At 37.6% G+C, this 22,500-nt stretch overlaps 1 protein-coding gene across 1 annotated transcript in view; it reads right to left on the bottom strand.

Moving 5' to 3' along the window:
* Window positions 1–22,500, bottom strand: part of CHRM4 (cholinergic receptor muscarinic 4) — a 1,937,157-nt gene that overhangs the window by 725,136 nt on the left and 1,189,521 nt on the right. The window contains exon 4 of the mRNA XM_044082625.1: window positions 8,337–8,471. The gene's annotated coding sequence lies outside the window, so the exon portion shown is untranslated. The remainder of the gene's footprint in view (window positions 1–8,336; window positions 8,472–22,500) is intronic.

The following is a 22,500-nucleotide window of genomic DNA, read 5'->3' as shown; positions in this document are numbered from 1 at the left end:
TTTGGAAATGTGCACAACAGTCAGGGAGAATTTTGAGCAATTATTTTTGTATTGCTAGTTTAAATGTGCACTCATAATGGCATGCAAATATATTGCTGTTCTGTCTGTGCTGGGATCTTCTCATACTGAACACTGTTAAGATGCAGCTAGCTTATGTGATGCCAATTAATAATCTCCGTTATACCCTGTATACCTCAATTATGACATGGCAATTCAAATGTTCAAAGTGATATAGGTTTATAGATCAGTACCAGGCTAACTGTCCTTGGAGCCATTTTAAGACTAGCTAATTACCCATGTGAGAATCAAACCCTGCACTTTGTGTCTGTAAGGTAAGCATCTTAACCATTATACCAACCTCCCACATAGCTATGCATATTGTTTTCATACCTAGTGAAATATCTAATGAGTGCTTGTTTTCTACATGATTTTGTTGGTCTGCTATGCTGAGCTGAGGGGGAAATACAAAGGAGAGAATATTTTATATTCTGTTCACTTCAGATGGCAAATGTCATTTGTACCAGACCAGCTAGCTTATTACTCAAACAGCTGTAACCCAGTGGATAAGACTATTGTGCTGAAGTCATAAATATAGAAAATTGGGTATTTACGTATTATCGCAACCACATTTCCAACAGGAGAAACGGCTTTATTTCCAACAGGAGAAACGGCTTTTTTTCCAAGCCGTACTCCTGCCAGAAAATGCAGTCCCATAAAGTTTATCCAAGAAAAGTACAAACGTAGAAAGATGTGGTATAAAAGTTTGCTGAAAGAAATGACATTATGTCTGATAGTCTTGTATCTTTAGGTCACATTACTGTTTTTTTTTAAGCTGTGTCAACAAAAATGGACAAACTTTGCTTGTAATGAACAGAACTGGTCTCGAGTGTACTGACATATCTGGAATTATTGTAGGGGCCACAAGTATTTCCAAATCACTGCAGCTACACAATCTCTGTGAAAAACGTTATGTGATAGAAGTGGCCATGGGCAAGCATGTAATGCAAACTCTATGTACTGCAGCAGTGCTGCATCAGAAGAAAAAGGTAGAATTTCTGAAAACCTTGGCCGCTGCTAAAATTGGTCTGCTGCAGTTTCTGAAAACAAAGAAAATCCACATTTTATGTACATAACACTGCATTGTACTTTTGATCATTAGCAAAACAGTTCACAACACATTGTGCAAGTATACATCCATTCGTGACATTTAAAGTTGAGTTGTGTAAACCCCAAACAAACCTCTAATGTTGTCAGTGTTCCAGATGCCCAAAACTGCAATCCACCCTTTTAAAAGGGCAAAGTTGGACTTCTGTATGGAAATGTTATATTTTGAAGGACAACCCCATTGTTTTTCTGCACAAGTACAGCTTGGAGAACATACGTTTTCCGGGTAGAAATGTGGTTGCAATAATACGTAAGTACTGAAAATTGCATATCTTAAATAAACTTGCATTAGCTTAGAGTGAGGAAACTTGGTCTGCACCTGAGATAAGGTACTGTGAGAGACACCAGTTCTTTTGGTCTGTAAACTAATAATTTATTTATTTAAGTTTTATTTCTATGGTTTGAACATATTCATATAAGAATCTCCAATTTAAAACTTTATCATACACGGGCCTGCTAGAATAAGGCTAGAAACATATTTTAAGAGTGTGTACTATGCACACCTGCTTCACAGCCATGCAGTCTGTAAGTAGGCAGGGTTTCAAGTAACAAATTTACCACCATAACAGGAACAGGTAAGCAAAAACCGAGGGTAATGCTACTCAATGCTAGAAGTCTAAATTTCAAAATGCACTCACTCGAGGCACCCCTTAAAATGGAGAACATCGATATCTGTGCAGTGACTGAGACCTGGTTCAAGGCTCCAGACAGCACCCCTGCACTACCAGGCTATAACTCATACCACACTTTTCAGCCATCTAACCTGGACCGAAACACCAAAGATGGGGGTGTGTCCATATTCATTAAGGATATCCACACCTCCAGGCTAGTTGCTCAGCATAATGCATCCAAGGTTATCCAAGTGCAACTAGCTCTTGGCAAAACTGCAATCCAAATTGTAGCTTGCTACAGATCCCTCACCATACCCCAGGATTCCCACTCCTCTTTTCTTGATGTACTGGAAAATATTAGGGTTCAACCAAACACGCTAATAATGGGTGACTTCAACTACCCCACCATTAACTGGGAAAATTACTCATGTACTAACTCCTTAGCGCAACGCTTTCTGGAATTCATAAACTCCAATGCCCTAGATCAACTTATCCACATCCCCACCAGGGGCAACAATATCCTAGACCTAGTCATTACCAACATGAGTGACCGGTGTTCCACACCTGACATCAACTCCTTACTGGTCCGATCCGACCATAAGCTAATCACCCTTGATATCCACATCCCACCCGCACTCCCCCCCCCCCATTAAGAAAACCACAGTAAGAAATTTCTCCAAAGCCAACTTCATGCTTCTTAAGACAGAAGTAGTGAACTTCATGACACCCATGCAGATGGACAATACAGTTACAACTGCTGAATCCTACACAAATGCACTCTATAAGCACCTACATGACTGCATGGATCGTGCTATCCCAAACAGAACCAAGATGCTATCCTCCAAAAAAAGGAAGCCAATCTGGTGGTCCCCTGCCATAAACAACCTGTACAACAGAAGGAAGAAACTGTTGCAAAAGAGAGTAAAATCCCATGAGTGGAGGATCTCCCTGGTCAGCCTCAGTAAGAAGCTGAGATCCCTTATAAGATCCACTAAAGCTAGCTACGAAAATAAAATTGCCACTAATTCCAAGGACAACCACAAAGCATTCTATAGCTAAGTCAAGAATCTCAATGGCAACACCCAGATCTGCTCTGAGTTACAGCACAAAGGCATGAAAATTACAGAATCAACTGATATTGCCAACATCCTGGCAGATAGGTTCAGTGCTAACTTTACCCCCCCCTCACCCCCTAAAGGGCCCATATCTATACAGGAAGAATGCAGAGTCCCTGTAATCACAACTACACAGGTGAAAGCTGCACTCTCTAAAGCCAAAAACACAGCATCCATGGGACCGGACAACATCCCAGGCTGCGTTTTACACGAACTTCAGAATGAACTGGCTCCCCACTTAAGCACCATGTTCAATAATAGCCTCGCATCAGGCTTTGTGCCCACTGAATGGCGCACAGCAACAGTTATCCCACTCCACAAAGGGGGAGCCACCACTGATCCTGGGAACTATAGACCTATTAGCCTGATGAGCCTGGTCTGCAAAGCCATGGAATGTATAATCATGGAACTCATAAACAAAGACATTGGTAACCTACAAACTCTGGATCCCACCCAGTTCGGGTTGGTGAAAGGCAGATCATGCCTCCTGAACCTGATCGACTTCTTTGAGGCAGTCACCAAAGCCATAGATGAGGGTAAAGTGGTTCACACAGCCTATCTTGACCTCGCCAAGGCTTTCAACACCATCCCCCATTCTGGAATTATAGCTAAACTCAATAAACTAGGCATAAATCCCTACGTCACAAGATAGGTTGCCAACTGGCTCACTGACAGAACCCATACTGTAAAAGTTGCAGACTCCAAATCTGACCTCAAACCAGTGACAAGTGGAGCACCACAGGGTTCTGTCCTGGGACCGCTCCTGTTTGGTATCTACTTCTCTGAAGTACAGGCTAACACAGAAGGCCTCTGGCTAATGAAGTTTGCAGATGACTGCAAACTAGGAGCCATAGTCAAGTCCCCAAATGATGTGAACATCCTACAGAAGGGCCTCTCTGAGACAGATGCCTGGTGTCAGAGCCACGGCCTCAAGCTCAATGCCAAAAAGTGCAGTGTCATCACCTTTGGTAAAAACTCTGTACCCATGAACTACCACATAGGCAGCAATCTACTTAACACTGAATGCGTGATAAGAGACCTTGGGACCCAGGTGGACAGTAGTCTCTCCTTTGATAGTGACATCGCCACGATAGTCAGGAAGTCCTTCTACGTGGCACACCTCATCATAAAAGGGTTCTCGTTCAGGAGAAAAGAGGTCATCGTTACCCTCTACTCATCACTCATTAGACCCATTATAGAGTACAACGCCCCCTTTGGAATGTACCTCACAAGACATCTGCAGCAGCTGGAAAGGCCACAGAAGTACCTCACAAAGAGGATTACTGGATTCAAACAAATGCCCTACACTGACCACCTCAAAAAACTCCAGCTTTACACCATAGCATATCGCCTACTCAGAGGTGATCTCTGCCTAACATATAAAGCTATGTCAAACCCAGAGCTGATGGACATGCTACACCTAAAGAAATCCCAATCCCTCCGAGCTACACGCTCTAGGGACCTAAACCTTGTCACCACAATAAACAGGACATGCTGGAAGGATAGATTCCTATCCCAGAGACTTCCCATACTCTGGGACAGGCTACCCATCTATGTCAAGCAAACTTCTTCATTAGCACTCTTCAAGAAAAATCTTGATGAGTGAATGGGAAATAGGAAATACAGCCCGGGGATCACTTCTGCGTCTCTGCTCGTCAGTGGCACAGGAAAATAACTTTCTTGGGTGGCGTAAGCCAGGGAACCTTGTTGGCTAGGCTTGCATAGGCCCTTGGGCCGATAGCCTAGTACCTACCTATGAACCTATAATATGCTGCTGCAGAAACTTCGACAGCAAACACACACATTTGCTTTGTTTCTCCTTAATTATTTCCTCAGCTGCTCGAATGCATATGTTAACCTATACATATCTGTTATTTACCAGCTCTGCATTGACTTAACATTTCTCAGTGAATGCAGGGCACTCTATGTATAAAAGTAATGTGTAAGAAATTTGCAGTAACCTGCACTATGTAGCATATTAATATTAAATATGGATACTATAAAGAGAGCTGGTCTCATCTACTTGGCAGCAAGAAGAAGGAAACAATCAGAAAAAATAATTTTTATATGTTAAAAGCAGATTGTTAGACTAAAACAGTATTTAAACACACAAGTAGGAAATAAACACAAGTTAGGTATAGGTTTTGAATAATGTTTCAGTCAGACATCTCCAGCAACAAGAGCTTACTCATTATTATAGTAATCAGAAATATCTAATAAACATAGCTATGTAGTATAATAAATAAAAATCACCAGTAACTGAATATCAAGATGTCACTTTCTTCAAAACGTCCCACAAACATTAGGTAATAAGGTATTATGATAATAAAACATCCTATTTGCCTAGGTACAGAATACTGTAATTTAAATATCTTGGTATAATCCTAGATGCATGTTACTGTAGGAATTAGTCATTCACAATAACCCTAGATGTAGATAAGCATTTTTCAGATTTATGTCTTCATCACTAGCTCTAGGTCCTGGGTCCATTAGTTTAAGTGACACCTCCAAATACAGGGTATTGCAGTAATCAGAAGATGTGGTAGTAATCAAGCAGCCGATACCCCTGAGCACTTATTAGTTTGGTACTCTGACAATTACAGCAGCCTGGAGTACAGTGTATTCAAGTAAACATGCATGGTTTATGGCTGTGTAGTTGTGGATAGTAAGGCAGTAGCATAATGACCAAGTTTTAAAATCTGATGATTGATGAGTAAATTGCACACTTGCCAGTAAGAATGTACTGACTTCGGGGGAGAGCATGCATTTTTTTTTGCTACCGTTGTTTGATCTCAGAGTATGTATTAATAAATAAGTGGAGTCTGAGGGATTGCAGGGATGTAGAAAAGCTTGCAATCCTATATTTTTTGTAGTATTGCAATTTCTCTATTGTATTTTTGTCCTGCAGAAAATTGGCACCAATAGTTTGACTATATTTGCATGCAGCAGACAATGGGCAAATCTGGGCCGGTTTGTTCCCCCACTGTGCAAACAGCAGAGGAGCTTGTCTATACTTCCATCCTGCAGAAAATGGGCACTTTCTTTGTAAACTTTTCCTACCTCCATCCAGCAAACAGTGGGCACCCACAGTGTGAGCCTGTTTGTATCACCATAGTGCAGATAACAGACTCCACAGATTGAGCCTGTTTGTAGCAGTATCTTATAGGCTCTGAGCACTCACAGAGTAAGTCTGTTTATGCTGCTCTCTTGCAGGTTATGGGTACTATTTTTGTCATCTTTTCTGTACCTCCATCCAGCAAGCAATGGTCACCGTCAGTGAGAACCTGTCTGTAGCTCAGTCCTTTACATCTTGTCTGTTTTTGCCTGTTTCTGCATCTGAAGACAGTGGGCCTGCTTGCTGTTACTCTGTACCTCTGTCCATCAATCAAAGGGCACATTCAATATGAGCCTGTGTCTCTAACCTTTGGACAGTGGGACCCCAGTGTGTCAACCTGTCTGTAGCTCAATCCTGCAGGATCCTCCCGCCAGCCTCTCTGCCCCTCTGTTCTCCAGACAATGGACAAATCTCAATGTAGGCTTATCTGTAATTCCATTGTACAGACAGTGAACAACATTAGTATGACCCTGTCTGTACATCCATCCTGCAGATAATGGGCACCCTTCGTGTTAACCCATGGATACCTCCATCCTGCAGAGACTGAGTACCCTAGGTGCAAGTCTATCTGTACCTCCACCCTGCAGAAAATGGGCACCCCCAATGTGATCCTGCCTGTACCTTCATCCTGCAGACAGTGGGCACCCTTGGTATGAGCAAGTCTGTACTTCCATCCTGTAGACCATTGGCACCCTCCTTGTAAGCTTTTTTTATACCATCCAGCAGAAAATGGGCACACTCAGTGTGAACCTGTCTGCATCTCCGTGCTGCAGACAGTGCTCTTCCCACTGTCAGCCTGTCTTTTCTTTCATCCTGCAGGCAACAGGCACCCTCAGTGGGAGCCTGTCTATGCATTCATGGTGCACACAATGGGCAGTCTCTTTGTGGGCCTATCAGCATCTTCATCCTGTAAGCAGTGTCCTTCCCCCACAAAAGAATGTCTTTACCTCTATCCTTCAAGCAATGAGAACTCTGAATTCTGTGTGGGGGCCTGTCTGAACCTTCATCATCCAGAAAATGGGCATCTTCAGTATAAAACTGTCTGCATCTCCATCCTGCAAACACTGGGTGCCTACAGAATTAACCTGTTTGATAGCTCAAGCCTTCTGACACTGGGCATCCTCATTGACAACCTTCCTTCTATCTTGTAGATGATGGGCACCCACAGTTTGAGTATGTCCATCCACCAACCTGCAGACAGAGTACCCTTAGTGTGAACCTGTATGAACCTCCATCATGCATAGAGTGGGCAGCCCTCATTGTTTCTGCCTGCACCTCCAAACTGCAACTAGTGAGCACCCTTAGTTTGACCTGTCCATATTTCCGTCCTGCAGACAATGAGCACCCTCAGTTCAGACAACTCTAACTCATTCTGCAGACAATGGAGATATCAGTTTGAGACTGTTTACACCATCTTGAAAATAATGGGCACCATCATTATGAACCTGACTATGACTCCATGATGCAGACAACAAGCGCACACAGTGTGCACTTGTCTATGCATCCATCTTGCAAACAGTAGGCATCTTGGTTGTGAAACTTTATCTACCTTAATTCTGAAGGCAATCTTCAGCCTCAATATGACCCTGTCTGAACCTCCATCCCTGTACAGCATGTTCACAATCAAGGTCAGACTGTCTGGAACTGCATCCTACAGATCATGTTCACACTCAGTGTCAGACTGTCTATCTCCAGACTTCAAACAGCGTGCACCCTTAGTGTAATACTGGCTGCACCTGCATCCTGTAGACAGAGGACAACCCTCAGTGTGATCCTGTCTGTACCTCGATCCTTCACACAATGGACACTATCATTATGAATCTGACTATGTCTCCGTCATGCGGATAGTGGGCATCCATAGTGTCAGCTTGTCTGTACATCCATTTTGTAAACAATAGAGCACCTTTGTCATGAATCATTATGTACCTTAATCCTGCAGGCAAGGTACATCCCCAGTATGAAATTGTCTGTACCTGCATCTTAGAGGCAATAGTCAGTCTCAGCACAAACTTGTCTTTACTAAAGTATAAATACATTTTGATCACTTTGAAGCACTGTAAAACACAACTTTTATGCAAATACAAAATAAAATCTGTAAAAAGTATGGATGCCTCATCAATAACTTCTTAAGGTTCTAAGAGCTATAAATTAATTAAGCAATAACCGACGACATGGTGTGGTATATTGAAGATTTACCCATGGTTGGTGTGGTTTAATCACAAGGGCGAAGCCCGAGTGATTAAAGCCAACTGTGGGTAAATTTCAATATACCACAACCATGGAGTCAGTTATTGCTATTATGCAATGTCATTTAAGAAAAAAAATACTTACTTTTCTTAAACAATGTCTTTGTATAATGTCTCAGTGCTGCCCTTCTTCGTTTCTGTGGTATCCTGAGGCTTTTTCTGATGTACTGCACATGCATATGGGACTTGTGTTCCCAAGCTTACACAGTACTTCCGTGCTCTGCAAAGGAAGCAACAGAGAAAGTAAGATCAACGCTGCTTTTTTTTTTTTAATTGAAAACAAAACAAAAAAAAAAAAGAAATTGGGAGGCTTTTAATGAATGAGGGAGAGCCAGGACAGACAAAATGATAATCAGGTAAGTTTCTTTAGTTTCGCAGAATGTACCTGATTATCCTTTTATTTTTGTCTGCACCGTCTCCCCCGTTTGTTAAAAGTCTCCCAGTTTCTTTTTTTGTTTTCAATAAATAAAAAAAAAAGAAAGAAAAGTAAAACTTAGGAGCTATACTAATGGAAAAAGTCTGGGAGACCGGACCTTTTTCCGTTGGTATTTTCTCAGATTTACAACGGGCACGCTGATTCGGGCTGACCAATCAGCGTGCTCGTTTTTCAATAGTAATTGCCAGTCATTGTATAATTACTGGTTATGTATACCTCATTTTCAACAACAGAGCTGTTTTGAGTTTGTACTGTTCCAATGGGTGTGGCCTAAACCTAAAGCCATCACCTCACATTTCAAACAAATGTTTGCATCTCTAGAACCATGTAAGTGTCACTAGAAAATTGAAAATAGCAAACTATTCAGTACAAATTAATCTTTACAGTTAGCATGTTCATGCAATTTTAGGTCTTAAACTGGATTTTCTAAGCCTACTAAACATGAATATTAATTTTTGTAAAATTGTAAAACAGCTTACAATATCCTAGTAACCATTCAAGCAACACACATACTGCATTTTCTTTAAAAAGGTGTGAGCTTTCATATGTTACTAAATAGTTATGTCTGTATCATTTGATTGTAAAACTATTTAGATAAAATTAACTTTTTTACCATAAAAATAAATGAAGTACAATCAATACTCAACATACTTCTTAAACAGTTAGAGCAAGAAATCCGGACAAAGGCACAAATAATGGGGGGGGGGGGGGGCTAAAAATAGGAACAATTTTTAAATATTGCTCTTACAAACTTAGAAAGTGGACCTTTATTTTCTGACTTCAGTCCTCAGTTCACCAGTGATTTGCCAGAAAACCTCAATTTTATGAGAAACAGACAAAAGTGAGGCAAAAATCTGGACATTGCCAAAATCTGTACAGTTGAGATGTATGAAATATTTCTTTAGCTGCATTAGACAGAAAGTTTTAGTATGAAATCTTCTAATGCCTTGTATGTAGGATGGTTTTAGAATTATTAATGCAAATATGATCAACATTTGATGGGTAGAGGCATTGGTAAGATGCAACTGCTGAAGCACCTGGAGGCATCACTAGGTTGTAATCAGATACATAGCAGATGGTGGATTGAACAAATAAAACAACAAAAGCAATTGACAATTAATACAACTTACAGGCAATAGTTCAAAAGCAGTCCATTATTAAGGCTCTTATGTCGCAAGGTTTTTAATTTAAAAGTAAACTAATCCTCTTTCTGTAAAAGCATGACAGGAACACTGTAATATGATTTCCTTTCCCAGATGTTGTATATAGCAAAAAATCCATTATTAGATGAATTTCTGTCCAAAATGGTGACCATAGGGCTATTTTGTGAGACATTCCTAATATCTCCAAGATGTTGCAATACATGGTTACTGGTATTCAGAACTCTTAAAAGCATGGTACATTCCTTTGTAACTTGACCAAACATAAGGAAGCCATATCTAAAAAGGTGGAGTATTCTAAACAGCTGTCAGGTACATATGTACAAACACAAGACGAGCTTCTCTTTCTGCGGCTCACATGATGAAATGACCTCCTCATTTAATGATACAAAATCTACCTAAATAGTATTCGCCAGAGGCTTCTGAGGATTGTGGGTATTCCAAATCTACTCAGGGCCTCTCCTAAGGGCCATTTCTAGAGTAAGAGAGACCACAACCCCTCACTCTTCTCAAATTGATGGAGATTCAAAAATGATGTGTACTACACCAAGCATCCTCCCTTTTATTTAATGTCCTTGTTCTTTTTATGCAGCATGTTCTCACACAACTACTGTCCGTCATCTCGGGCTTACCTTTCTCTCTGTATTGCCTCTACTTGTACTGTCTCCCTTCATTTCCTTTATTTTATTTTTACAGTAAGTGCACATATTGTATCTCTAAGAAATAACCTCTGCACATTTTTTCCTACATATTTAATGCTCATTACCTCCACCTTTTTTTCTCTCTAAATGTCTTTCAAGCAGGCTTTACTGCTCATCTGTCCACCCACAATGCCTTTTTCCCATTTTTTCACATGGGGTCAGCATGTCACACTGTCAGTGACAATCGTTTAGAACCAATCGGTCGTCAACGAGTAAGTTTAGCATAAAATGCAATGATCGATAATAAATGTAACTTTACTTTACAACCAGAGAACTGGCAAATGAATTTCTTTCCCAACATGATTACATGTCTGTACAGTTTAGGTTTTATTTGTTTCGGGTTAAGTTCCTTAGAAAAACCTGGAGATCAGCTGATTTTTTTTTTTTTTTTTTTTTATGCAGTTGCACATATTTGTCTCTGTAGTCTGAAAAAAATATCATAAGCTGCCATCAGCTTCCAAGCTGGTTTAGAAAATTAAGGGAAATATTCTTTAATACAAATAAAAATCAAAGCACTTCACACTGTAGTGGACTAATGTGATAGTCCTGTAAGTTAATACTGCCAAAAGCTTCATTCCCCAAACTACGCTTGGTACATTTCCTGAAAAAATGTCTATGGACCATCTAACAAATGCCAATCAAGGAAGTAAGAATGTATAACTGGAATACACTTGCGCTATCTTCCCTTGCAACAAAATAAGAGGAAACGCAGTGTATACAGCTGAAACAGCTTGAATATTTAATAAAAAAGCAACTCACAATTACACACAACCACGATAAAAAGTATACCAGTGGCCAAACGCACAAATATTGTACCAATAACAAACAATAGTCCCAGAGTTTAGCGCTTTCACCTATCCCATGTAGGCTTCTTCAGAACTGAAAAACTTTGTAACTTCCACCATTTAAATAACCTTTTTGGTGCCAAAAACTGTTGCAGTTTTTAAAGGTGTATCCACCATTTTTTTATACATATACTTTAATCACAAAAGTAATTTCAAGCCTATACTAAAATAAAATAAAATAACTATAAGGTGTTAATATGAAAAATTGGTAAAAATATGTATATATAAGTTTTAAAAATGTTGCGTATTTAAATTAATAAATATTAAATAAATATTTAATAAATTAAGTAACTCTACATAACTGATGACAAAATGTGTACAATTCATTGACAGTATTAATAGTATTGATGAAAAAATTCATTTAAAATTCATTTAAAAATTCCTGTAATTCTTTCCTAAAATCGATGAGAGGTCTAATATTAAGACATTTCCAAATTCTTAAATATATACTGAACTGTTAATCACTAAAATACTTTAATAAAATTCATTCCTTTATATGAATATAATGAAAAAAATGCAGAAAAAACAAAGAAAAAACAAAGAAAAAACCTCTATACTGCATTGTAAAGAATGAAAAAAAAAAATTTTTGGTGTACATAATTCACTATAAATGCTTGCGCTATTGTCTTAATAACGGTTTCACCACTATGGAATCATTTAAACCAGGTTCTGAGGCAGCATCTGTGTACAACTGCCACCATATTTCTTTATAATTTAACAACTCTTTACAATTTCCCCCTCTCAAATCTGGTTTAATTTGTTCTAAGATCCCAAAGGTGAAACTGTGTTCATCACCTTCCCTATCCACATGCCTGTATAAAGCATTATTGTTATCCTTCCTCCTTATATAGTACATGTGGTCATAAATTCTCCTTTTGAAGGCTCTCTCCATTTTTCCTACATAATATGCTGTGCATTTTAAACATTTAGCCATATAAATCACATAAGTTGTGTTACAATTACCCTTTACAAATTTGATAACAGTCCTATTGATGTTTTCTAAAGTAATCTCAGTTACCCCTATAATATTCCTACATTGGTTGCAACTACCACATCTACTTGTGGATGCGAAATGTCCTGTTTCTCCTCTATTATAGTTGATCTCTTTTCCAGTTTCCAAAATTCTCTTCAAATTGTGTGTCATTTTATATACTATAAGAGGTTTATCACCTAATATTCTTAACAAATGTGAATCCACTTGAAAAATCTGCCAATGATTTTCCATTATTTCCTGAATTTTGCTAACATATGGCGTGTAAGGGAGTATGCATGCCTTCTGGTATTTGTTAACACACAACAATTCTTTTTCTTTCTCTTTTAGATCAGTTGCTCCTAATAAAGTTAAGTATTTTAAACCCCATTGTGATGTTACATACTGTCTAACATCATTCATCATTTTACCATTGTATTTTCTCTCTTTAAACATTTCAGTAATAAATTCTATCTCTTTTAACATCTCCTCATTTCTTGACGTCATCCTGGCCGCTCTTATACCCTGGCCTTTGAAAATGTTACGCATCATTTTCTTAGGATGGTTGCTGTTGAATTGCAAATAATCATTAGAAAAGGTGTTCTTTCTATATATATTAGATTTAAAACCCTTTTCATCATAGGTTCATAGGTTCATACTAGGCTATCTGCCCAACGGCATTTATAAGCCTAGCCCATAGTTATGTGGCCCTTTAGTTTGAATAAAACTATGCCTATTATTTTGCTGTGCCTCTGTCAAGCAGTGACACTGAAGTAATCCCTGGGGTATATCTGCGATCTCCCATCCATTGGTCAAGATTCCTCTTGAACAAGGCCAGCGAAGTGCTCTGCCTCACATGTACCGGGATTTTGTTCCACAGCATAGGGAGTCTCTGGGTGATGAATCTGTCCCTCCAGCACGTTCTATTAATAACCGTGTCAAGGTTTAAGTCTCCCGCCTTGTGGTTCTGAGGGATCTAGATTTTTGAGGTGAAGCATATTCATCAAATCTGGGTTTGACATGGCCTTATATGTCAGGCACAGGTCACCTCTGAGCAAGCGGTATGAGACTGAATAGAGCTGGAGTTCTTTCAGTCGGGCAGCATAAGACATATTTTTGAGACCCTTTATTCTTTTGGTGAGGAACTTTTGGGGCCTTTCCAGCTGCTGCAGGTGTCGGGTCAGATACATTCTGAATGGGGCATTGTACTCAATCATAGGTCTAATGAGTGATGAGTACAGGGGGACGATGACCTCCCTTGATCTACCTGTGAATCCCTTCATGATCAGGTGGGCAATGTAGAAAGTTTTCCTGACTACTTTAGCAACATGAGTGTCAAACGAAAGGCTACTGTCAACCTAGGTCCCCAGATCCCTGATGACTTCTTCTGTGCTCAGTGGATTGCCACCTATATGGTAGCTAGGGGTAACCTTGTTTTTCCCGAAGGGTATGACTATGCATTTCTTGGCGTTTAACTTTAGGCCATGGCTCTGGCACCAGTTATCCGTTTCTGTGAGGCCCTTCTGAAGGATATCTGTGTCAGATGTGCCAGTTTGCAGTCATCTGCAAACTTGGTCAGCCATAACCCTCCTGTGTTAGCTTGTACTTCAGAAAAGTAGATACTGAACAAGAGTGGACCCAGGACTGAGCCCAGTGGGACACCACTTGTGACAGGCTTCGAGTCTGACATGGCTCCAGCAACTCTGACCCTGTGGGTTCTGTCACTTAGCCAGTTTGCAACCCATCTTGTGATGTATGGGTTTACATTCAAGCTGATGAGTTTTTCGATGATACCTGAGTGGGGTATTCTGTCAAAAGCATTTGCCAGGTCGAGGTAGGCTGTATGGACTGAGATACTAATGTGTCCAAATATGCTATCCCATTATTACTGACTGAATGGGTGAATTTGAGAAATTCACTGCTGTTGTTAATGAAAATGATGAATTTGTTGAAGTCCTCAATACTACCTTTCCATAAAATGTATATGTCATCTAAAAACCTAGTGTAATGTATGACATGTTGAAAAAAACTGTTTTTAAATAAAACTTCTTCCTCCCAATGTAACATTACTAAATTCACAAATATAGGAGCACTTGCTGATCCCATTGCCACTCCCCTACACTGTTTAAAATATTCCCCCTCAAAAAGTATATAATTGTGTTCCAACACTAATGACATACATTCCATGATGAGGCATATTTTGTCCCATTCTATGTTAGTATGTTTCCTAATGCTTTCACAGAACATTTCCAATCCTTGTCTTTTAGGAATACATGAAAATAGGTCTATGACATCTATAGTCACGTATAAAAGGTGGTTAGTGTCAGTTTGGATAGGGTATTTTCTAAGGAAGTCCCAAGAATCCTTCAACAGGTGAGGGATAAATTCGTATATATCTTTAAGCCAAGTGTCAATGGCTTTTCCTAAAGGGAATGTTTTTGCTTTACTACCAGACACTATTGGTCTAAAAGGGGGGTCTTCACTGTTTTTATGTATCTTAGGAATACCTACCAATACTGCCAATGTTGGATGTTGTACTTTCAAAAAATTATATACATCATTGGTGATTCGATTATCTATCCAAAATTCTTCCAGATAGGAATTAATCCTCTGGTAAGCTATATTAATTTCATTCAAAGAAATTGGCTCATAGTTGCCTGTTTCTGTAAGAAGTGCATTCAACTTCGCACTGTATTCCATTCTATCATAAATCACAATCCCCCCTCCCTTGTCGGGTTTCATAATATGGATATTATGATTATTTCTAAGATTACATAATTCTTCCCTTTCTGCCTTTGTCATTTTGTCCTTGAATTTGACTTTCCTGGCAGTATTCATATACTTATAAAGATCCCTATGTACCTGTTTCTCAAATAAATCTACCATTGGGTTCATATATGGTATAAAAGTACTTTTTTTCTTTAATACCATTTTTCCTTTATCCTTGTCTATATGTCCTGTATCATTCTTGTTCTGAAACATGATAGACAAATTTAATTTACGTGTGTAAAGCTTAGTTTCAACTAAGTGGTCCACTAAATCAAATTTTGGGGTGGGTATAAATTTAATTCCTTTAGATACTAATTTGAAATGTATATCCTCCACCTTGAAATTCGTATAATTGTAAATCTTGAAATTGTCTAAACTGTATACCACTCCTTCCTTCTGTATACGTTTGTTTCCCTGAACATTTTTACTTCCTTTCCTTTCTTTTAATATCCCATCCATTTTTCGTTTTTGTAATTCCTTTGTCGTTGTTTGTAACCATTGTAATGATTCCCTGTCATGTTCCCTGTTCTTTTCTTCCAATATTGGGGGTTCCAAAATTTTGGTTGTTCGCTCCCTGGTCAACATAACCTTCATAATTGTCTTCATAAAACTTTTCTCCCTCATTATACCTATTCTTTCCATCAAATCTGTTTTGTTGATCATGATTATACAATTGTTTATGATTACTGTTTTTCAAATCTTTATACCACTTATATACTTTGTTTTCCTTGTACTGTGCCAAATCCCTGTTCAGTTTCTTACATTTCCTTTCATAAGTGGACTGAGATTTCTTTTCCACAATCTTAAATTGCTTGTTGTATAAATTATTCCACTCATCAAACAATAAATCATTCTCTATCTCTAAATTTAATTTCTCAGCTTGATTAATAAGTTCTAAAAGTTTCCCATCATTGTACTTTATCAACAATTTCATATATTTGAATCCACACTCATTGAAGAAATCATTGAATTCTCTAATACATTCCTCATTAATATTCACACCTAATGGAAATTTAAAAAAAACGTAGTCCCATTGGGACTATTTTCAATATTAAACATTTGTGTAAATATGCATTCTCAATGTTAGTGTTGTCAATACTATTCAATAAATTTCCTAATTTATAAATCTTGTCCTTGAGTGTTTCATTCACAACACTTTTGTTAGGGGATCTAAGTTTCCCCTTTTCAAAATTGTCAAAATTACAGTAATTGAAAATAAATCTATTCATGTTGAAATTCTTACTATTGTCATCAGTAATCACTTTGTTGTTATGAAAATTCAATTCAGTACCTTTGTTCAACACCGCAGTCCCTGCAGTGTGTGCATATGTTTTAGCAGGCTTAACTCGACATTTCTTCTTCTTCCTCATATTCATAAATAGAAAAATCGAAAGTTAAACCTGTGGAGTCCAAATGGTATCTTTCCCTGGTGGAATTGGGAACCTGTGAGGCCAGTAGGTCAATGTCAGCGCTGGCATCCGAATGAGCTCTGTGCTGTAATGCTGCCGCTCCCTCAGGCGGGCTTCCTAGTGTGACATTTTGCTGAAAAACTGGACCATTAGATGAATTTCCTTTAGACAACACACCCGGTTCTGCAGAGCATTTGTATAGATTCTCTTTGGTGGTAATACCACCCGATTCAATATATTTACCATTGGAATTTACATTGGAACTGATATTCCTTCCCTTGTCCATTGTCTTCATATTTCTCTGCTCCCTGGTGTTCCTTTTAACTTCATTACTACTGATTTTATCATTGTGAGCACTAGGTAGAAAAGACGGTTCAGTGCCTTTGAAATTTTGTTCTACCTTCAGCATGAAAGTACTCAAAGTGTGTGTGAGTTGCAATAATTGCCCATTCAGTACTGCCAACTCTGTCTTGACAGTCTCTATATCCAATATTTCAGGGGATTTGTTTGTTGCTGACAGCGGTACAACTGCACTTTCCTCCATGAACAACTACCGAAATGAAATGGAGTTGCAAAGAAGAACTGTAAAACTGGAATACACTTGCGCTATCTTCCCTTGCAACAAAATAAGAGGAAACGCAGTGTATACAGCTGAAACAACTTGAATATTTAATAAAAAAGCAACTCACAATTACACACAACCACGATAAAAAGTATACCAGTGGCCAAATGCACAAATATTGTACCAATAACAAACAATAGTCCCAGAGTTTAGCGCTTTCACCTATCCCATGTAGGCTTCTTCAGAACTGAAAAACTTTGTAACTTCCACCATTTAAATAACCTTTTTGGTGTCAAAAACTGTTGCAGTTTTTAAAGGCGTAACCACCATTTTTTTATACATATAATTTAATCACAAAAGTAATTTCAAGCCTATACTAAAATAAAATAAAATAACTATAAGGTGTTAATATGAAAAATTGGTAAAAATATGTATATATAAGTTTTAAAAATGTTGCGTATTTAAATTAATAAATATAAATATAAAATAAATAAATGCCATATATGAACCCAATGGTAGATTTATTTGAGAAACAGGTACATAGGGATCTTTATAAGTATATGAATACTGCCAGGAAAGTCAAATTCAAGGACAATATGACAAAGGCAGAAAGGGAAGAATTATGTAATCTTAGAAATAATCATAATATCCGTATTATGAAACCCGACAAGGGAGGGGGGATTGTGATTTATGATAGAATGGAATACAGTTGAATGCACTTCTTACAGAAACAGGCAACTATGAGCCAATTTCTTTGAATGAAATTATCAGACAGCTTACCAGAGGATTAATTCCTATCTGGAAGAATTTTGGATAGATAATCGAATCACCAGTGATGTATACAATTTTTTGAAAGTACAACATCCAACATTGGCAGTGTTGGTAGGTATTCCTAAGATACATAAAAACAGTGAAGACCCCCCTTTTAGACCAATAGTGTCTGGTAGTAAAGCAAAAACATTCCCTTTAGGAAAAGCCATTGACACTTGGCTTAAAGATATATACGAATGTATCCCTCACCTGTTGAAGGATTCTTGGGACTTCCTTAGAAAATACCCTATCCAAACTGACATTAACCACCTTTTATACGTGACTATAGATGTCATAGACCTATTTTTCATGTATTCCTAAAAGACAAGGATTGGAAATGTTCTGTGAAAGCATTAGGAAACATACTAACATAAAATGGGACAAAATATGTCTCATCATGGAATGTATGTCATTAGTGTTGGAACACAATTATATACTTTTTGAGGGGGAATATTTTAAACAGTGTAGGGGAGTGGCAATGGGATCAGCAAGTGCTCCTATATTTGCGAATTTAGTAATGTTACATTGGGAGGAAGAAGTTTTATTTAAAAACAGTTTTTTTCAACATGTCATACATTACACTAGGTTTTTAGATGACATATACATTTTATGGAAAGGTGGTATTGAGGACTTCAACAAATTCATCATTTTCATTAACAGCAGCAGTGAATTTCTCAAATTCACCCATTCAGTCAGTAATAATGGGATAGCATATTTGGACACATTAGTATCTCATGATGAAAAGGGTTTTAAATCTAATATATATAGAAAGAACACCTTTTCTAATGATTATTTGCAATTCAACAGCAACCATCCTAAGAAAATGATGCGTAACATTTTCAAAGGCCAGTGTATAAGAGCGGCCAGGATGACGTCAAGAAATGAGGAGATGTTAAAAGAGATATAATTTATTACTGAAATGTTTAAAGAGAGAAAATACAATGGTAAAATGATGAATGATGTTAGACAGTATGTAACATCACAATGGGGTTTAAAATACTTACCTTTACTAGGAGCAACTGATCTAAAAGCGAAAGAAAAAGAATCGTTGTGTGTTAACAAATACCAGAAGGCATGCATACTCCCTTACGTATGTTAGCAAAATTAAGGAAATAATGGAAAATCATTGGCAGATTTTTTAAGTGGATTCACATTTGTTAAGAATATTAGGTGATAAACCTCTTATAGTACATAAAATGACATACAATTTGAAGAGAATTTTGGAAACTGGAAAAGAGATCAACTATAATAGAGGAGAAACAGGACATTTCACATCCACAAGTAGATGTGGTAGTTGTAACCAATGTAGGAATATTATAGGGGTAACTGAGATTACTTTAGAAAACATCAATAGGACTATTATCAAATTTGTAAAGGGTAATTGTAACACAACTTATGTGATTTATATGGCTAAATGTTTAAAATGCACAGCATATTATGTAGGAAAAATTGAGAGAGCCTTCAAAAGGAGAATTTATGACCACATGTACTGTATAAGGAGGAAGGATAACAATAATGCCTTATACAGGCATGTGGATAGGCAAGGTGATGAACACAGTTTCACCTTTGGGATCTTAGAACAAATTAAACCAGATTTGAGAGGGGGAAATTGTAAAGAGTTGTTAAGTTATAAAGAAATATGGTGGCAGTTGTACACAGATGCTGCCTCAGAACCTGGTTTAAATGATTCCATAGCGGTGAAACCATTATTAAGACAATAGCGCAAGCATTTATAGTGAATGATGTACATCAAAAAATTTTTTTCATTCTTTACAATGCAATATAGAGGTTTTTTTCTTTGTTTTTTCTGCATTTTTTTCATTATATTCATATAAAGGAATGAATTTTATTAAAGTATTTTAGTGATTAATAGTTCAGCATATATTTAAGAATTTGGAAATGTCTTAATATTAGACCTCTCATCGATTTTAGGAAAGAATTACAGGAATTTTTAAATGAATTTTAAATGAATTTTTTCATCAATACTATTAATACTGTCAATGAATTGTACACATTTTGTCATCAGTTATGTAGAGTTACTTAATTTATTTAATATTTATTAAATATTTATTTAATATTTATTAATTTAAATACGCAACATTTTTAAAACTTATATATACATATTTTTACCAATTTTTCATATTAACACCTTATAGTTATTTTATTTTATTTTAGTATAGGCTTGAAATTACTTTTGTGATTAAATTATATGTATAAAAAAATGGTGGATACACCTTTAAAAACTGCAACCGTTTTGGCGCGAAAAAGGTTATTTAAATGGTGGAAGTTACAAAGTTTTTCAGTTCTGAGGAAGCCTACATGGGATAGGTGAAAGTGCTAAACTCTGGGACTATTGTTTGTTATTGGTACAATATTTGTGCGTTTGGCCACTGGTATACTTTTTATCATGGTTGTGTGTAATTGTGAGTTGTTTTTTTATTAAATATTCAAGCTGTTTCAGCTGTATACACTGCGTTTCCTCTTATTTTGTTGCAAGGGAAGATAGCACAAGTGTATTCCAGTTTTACAGTTCTTCTTTGCAACTCCATTTCATTTAAGTAAGAATGTATGACGTACTGAATTTGTTAGCAGGCATGTACCACTTTCTTCACCAGTTCTGTCAATCATATTTCCTAATAGATAAGCTAAAACTCTTTTTGAGCCAGTATTGTCTTACTCCCTAAGTTCCACTAGAACGACTTTATGTTTGTCCTATGCATTACTGCATCTTTGTTTCACAACTTTAACATTAACAGTTATGTATCTACACAACCTTATCTGTGAAAAAAGTTTTTACTATTACCATTGAGCTATTTCTCTCATTTCATTAATTATCTCTCCTTCTTGCACAACTCTTCACTGGAATAATCTTGCACAACTCTTCACTGGAATAATGTTGCAATCAGTTAACTCATTATTTTAATGTTTTAAATATTATGCCATACTCATGAGTCTCCTTTCTTTCCTCTAGGAGCATGCAGTATCTGAATGTGTCACAGTAAACATTGCTTAATCGACAGGAAAAAAATATTTTAACTTCCCGTAGATATCAATAAGTATTTTGGGCCTCTCAAAAATATATGGTGCTATGCACAGTTGAAGATCATTCCCCACCCATAGATATTTGTATATGCATGTGCACGCACACGCATAGACACAAGTTGTTAAAATAATCCAGATTTGGCTTAGCACATTATTATGAAAACTGAAGAGTTAAATGTCTTTGGTACTGAACATTTTTCACCTGATCCTCCAGTGAAGCAAGCCTGGGCTTCCCCAAAAAGAAACTGATATTACCATTTGAGAAATGTTAGGCTGAGGTATACATATTAACTTCCCTTCATCTCTCTCACTCTTTTTGCATTTTCAGAGTAGGCCCTATGTAGTTTTTGTTAAACTTCATTTTATGTATTAATTTTGTAAATGCTTTTAAAGCTTTGTGGTATTCTGACAAAATGTGGTACAATAACCGTGGTTTCATCAAATGCCTTTACAGAGGAAATGTAACTTCCCATTTTTATGAAAACACCTTCCCTCTGCAACTCAGAATCACCTAACTCTATTTATGCATTCTTAAGCACCCTAAATCAGCTTTAGAGCAATTGCTTTAATAACGCCAATACAACAATTCATTATTGTTCTAAGTCATGTATAAATATATAGCTCCCTTGTGACTTATTTTATCCATGTTCATTGTCATAGATTTGATTGCATTGAACCTAAGCTTTCACAAGCCTTCCCATTTGACTAGTTTTGCAGTTAGTCCCGTACTTTGGCATCAGTCCATCAGCAGATTTTTGTGTCATACTCTGGGACATACTTTTCCTTTTTAGTCTCCCTATAATGTAATTTATGTAGATGTTGAAGAAGACAGTCTCCAGATGCAAAGTGTGCAGCTAAGCACTGAGAATTCAACTCTGACTGCATGAATACTATTATGTTGTTCATTTAAAGTATAATAGATGAAACAGCCAGAAATGTAATCTTGTAAAATGCAGAGAATTAGAATATATGCTATTTGTATTACAAATAGCGGTGGTCTGCGGTGGGAGTGATGGATGCGTTTAAGGTGGAGGTGGAATTACATCAAGGATCAGCTCTGAGCCCTTTCTTATTTGCATTAGTGATGGACAGGTTGACAGACGAAATCAGAAAGGAGTCCCCGTGGACTATGATGTTTGCAGATGACATTGTGATCTGTAGTGAGAGTAGGGAAAAGATGGAGGAGACCCTGGAGAGGTGGAGATATGCTTTAGAGGGAAGAGGAATGAAGGTTAGCAGGACTAAGACAGAATATGTGTGTGTGAATGAGAGGGAGGATAGAGGAATGGTGAGGATGCAGGGAGTAGAGGTGGTGAAGGTGGATGAGTTTACATACTTGGGCTCAACAGTTCAGAGTAATGGTGCATGTGGAAGAGAGATGAAGAATAGAGTACAGGCAGGATGGAGTGGGAGGAGAAGAGTGTCAGGAGTGATTTGTAACAGACGAGTACCAGTAAGAGTGAAAGGGAAGGTCTGCAAGAGGGTAGTGAGACCAGCTATGTCATATGGGTTGGAGAAAGTGACACTGACAAAAAGGCAGGAGTC

Source organism: Protopterus annectens, chromosome 9.part0 (genome assembly GCF_019279795.1).
Source record: "Protopterus annectens isolate FY-2018-M chromosome 9.part0, PAN1.0, whole genome shotgun sequence".
Lineage (NCBI taxonomy): Eukaryota > Metazoa > Chordata > Ceratodontiformes > Protopteridae > Protopterus > Protopterus annectens.
This window is presented reverse-complemented; position numbering and strand designations above follow the sequence as displayed.